The sequence below is a fragment of the Polyodon spathula genome, chromosome 3, assembly GCF_017654505.1.
Source record: "Polyodon spathula isolate WHYD16114869_AA chromosome 3, ASM1765450v1, whole genome shotgun sequence".
Classification (NCBI taxonomy): Eukaryota; Metazoa; Chordata; class Actinopteri; order Acipenseriformes; family Polyodontidae; genus Polyodon; species Polyodon spathula.
In genome coordinates, this window is record NC_054536.1 from 86,100,223 (window position 1) to 86,104,111 (window position 3,889).

Sequence of the window (3,889 nt, forward strand, 5' to 3'; positions counted from 1 at the left end):
CAAAACACACTATTTAGTTTTTTTATACCCAAATTATGGGCCTATTTTGTTAATAGTAGTTACCACTCCAATCAGTGCACACAGTAACTGGATTTGAAAAAGTTTAGAATTAAATTCTGTGTGTGCTGCTGTAGGTCATCCCTTGACCCTAATAATTGTCTTGACATTGAAGAATAATTATGGGGACAACCTCTCACTAAATGCATCAACATCTAAATTGTTGGTAGTCAGGATGCGTAGACAACAACAAATCTAAACCGTTTTGCAGATTCCATTGCCACAATGGCTCTTATCTTGGGAGCCATGAGGCTAGCTGCCATGAAATTTGGGATTTGGGTTTTGGATAAGTGTTTTTTTATATGCAGGTGCCAGGAAATTCTGTATACTTACCTTTTGTAAAACAGTATTATACATATAGTATATTTGATGCGCAGAAGTAAGTTATTTTGTAGTGAGACAGACCTTCTGGCTCATACAATACTGTACATTACATTTCTACTTGAATGTTGATTTAAATACAGTGCCTATAGAAAGTCTACACCGCCTTTCAAAATGTTCACCTTTTTGTTTTTTGTTTTTTTTGCCATTTATCTACACATCATACAGCCCAACTTCCAAGTGAAAAAACTATCTAGAAATTTGTAGAAAATTAATTAAAAAATAAAAACTGAAATAGCTTGGTTGGATAAGTTTCCACCCCCCTTGTAATTGCAATTCTAAATTAGCTCAGGTGTAACCAATCGCCTTCAAAATCACACACCAAGTGGCCTCCACCTGTGTTAAATTGTAGTGATTCACATGATTTCAGGATATATTCAGCAGTCCCTGTAGGTTCCCGCTGCTGGGTAGTGCATTTCAAAGCAAAGACCCAACCATGAGCACTAAGGTGCTTTCAAGAGAACTCTGGGACAAAGTTGTTGAAAGGCACAGATCAGGGGATGGGTATAAAAAAGGGGCCTTGGAGCACGGTCAAGACGATTTATTAAGAAGTGGAAGGTGTATGACATCACTAAGACCCTCCCTAGATCTGGCTGTCCCTCCAAACTGGATGACCGAGCAAGAAGGAGACTGATCAGAGAGGCTACGAAGAGGCCAATGGCAATTTTGCAAGAGTTTTATGGTTTTCTGCAGGCTTTTATGGCCAAGACTGGTCAAAGTGCATGTGACAAGAATATCCCAAGCACTCCACAAATCTGGCCTGTATGGCAGGGTGGCAAGAAGGAAGCCATTACTCAAGAAAGCCCACCTTGAATCCTGTTTGAAGTATGCATAAAAACACTTGAGATTATGTAGCCATGTGGCAAAGAGTTTTGTGGTCTGACAAAACTAAAATTGAACTTTTTGGCCAAAATTCAAAGCGTTAAATGTTTGGCACAAACCCAACACAGTGCATCACCCAAAGAACACCACCCCTACTGTGAAGCATAGTGGTGGCAGCATCATGTCATGGGGATGTTTCTCATTGGCAGGGACTGGGGCACTTGTCAGAATAGAAGGGAACATGAATGGAGCAAAGTACAGAGAAGTCCTTGAGGAAAACCAGCTGCCTTCTGCAAGAAAGCAGAAGCTGGGACGGAAGTTCAACTTTCAGCATGACAACGATCCAAAGCACACAGCCAAAGCTACACTGGAGAGGCTAATGAACAAAAAGGTAAATGTCCTTGAGTGGCCCAGTCAGAGCCCCGACCTAAATTCAATTGAAAATTTGTGGCATGACTTGAAGATTGCTGTCCATCAACTCTCCCCAAGGAACTTGACAGAGCTTGAACAGTTTTGTAAAGAAGAATGGTCAAATATTGCCAAATCTAGGTGTACAAAGTTGGTAGAGACCTACCCAACAGACTCACAACTGTAATTGCTACCAAATGTGCTGCCACCGTGTATTAATTCAGGGGAGCAGAGACTTATCCAATTATGAGCTTTCAGTTTTGTATTTAATATATAATTTTTTTCTCAATAAAAACTTTTTTCCCCTTAACAGTGTGGAGTTTGATGTGTAGATAAGTGGATTTAAATGCATGAATCTCTGAGGCACTGGCACAATTTGAGGACTAGGTTATCTCCAGCTTTAGTATGGAGCTCAGGATTAAGCTCTTCACCGTAGTATGCTACCAAAGAACTAAAGAGGGAGGGGGAAGGGGTCTCAAAATCTGTGATTGGTTCCAGCGATTATATTTGTTATTTTTTATTACAAGATTGAAGCTTTTTTTTTTTTTTTTTAAGAAACACAACATCCTTATTTTTATTTAATTTACATTTTTTTAACTTAAGAGAATTATGTAAGGAAGTGTATTTACACACAATAATAAACACGTTCACATGTATAATCTGATTTTCCTATAACATGACCAAAATGATGAAGCTTCATTACAGGGTAAACAAAACTTGTATTAGTCATTATTTAATTCACACACAAAACAAATGCATTCGTTTATAGGACCAAATGTGTAAGACTTATCAGAAATGCTAATTACATATTTCAGGTATAGCCTATAAGAGATTCATTTCTCAGTACACAGTGGCACTGGAATCATTTTTAAAGTGGGGGTGCTGTAAGCCATTGAATAAAACTGTAACCCCTTTATATAATGGAAGCCATGCAAAGCCAGGGGGGTGCTGCCACACCCCTAGTTCCAGTGCCCTTGTCAGTACATCCATACGAATGCAATCGTGACCAGTAGTTGTGTGCAAAAGTATACAATGGAGCAAAAACTTTTTCATAGCGTGTATGAAAGATGCTATTGAAATTGCATACAACTGCATGGAATACCCTTGTAAGCAGATTTAATGCTGTTTTCCCTGTGAAAGAGGTTGAAAGTAGAGACACTGGAAAGCTGTCAATACATTTAGGTATTTTTCATATTTGTTCCAGTACTTTAAGTCTTTAGTCTACAGAAATTGCTAGACTAACTTAGTAACGTGTTTTAATATCCTCTAGAGGGCAACAGCAGTTACTTTGGGTTTGTTGCAATTGAGACAAATTTTAATATGCAGCTGGGGACTAGCTTGAGTTGCTTAGTTCATTGCAATTGGTATTAACTTGTGTACTGTACTAACCACAGGATCATCATCAGTTGACCAAAAGGGACCAATTTTGCAGGAAAAGTAATATTTTCAGAGAGAAACAATCAAAGTTTTCTATTAAAATTAAACTTAGTTGCAGGAAGGAGTATTACTGTTATATTACTTTTAAAATATACAAGGTATATTAGGGCTTAAAATGTACGGTTACAAGTAAGAGCATAGTCAGACCAATCCGCCTCCTGAGTACTGTTCCCATTGTCCATAATAAACAGCTTATTCAACTGCCGTGAGACCTGGTATTACCGTTAATAGCTAGTTGAGAATTGAGTTATTGAGGGATAGAGTGTCTATCCATTCATCCTTCCATATATCTGGAGAACGACTCATTAAATGGTGATAAGAATGTAATCGCCATTTCTTATTCTATACTTTTCTATACATTCTGCTGATATGTTTCACATTCATCAACTTTTTCGTCATACTAATGGCTTCGACAAGGGGGAGAGAAAAGGACGGGTTGGACTCCAACCGAGAGAGCCTTCCCTATGAAGTCCAGGCTAGCTCTAATGGCCTCCGGGCCACTGAAAAGACAAGAGTCCCCTGACTTCTGAGTTGTTATAGGGTCGGCCTTGTGACTGGGTCCCAGTTAGCGACCAGGTTCGACCATCGGAGGATGGAACGGCTCATATGAAGCCTTGGCGTAAGGAAGAAAATAGAATCTGAAAGAACTCAAATAATTGTTAGTTATGGGACTCGAGCACTAAGAGTAAGAGGGCCATGTCCCAGGAGGGTAAAACAGGAAGTAAGATAGAGCCGCCTTTCTTTAGGCAAGATTTAACGCATGAGCTGCGCAAGAATAGTGTGG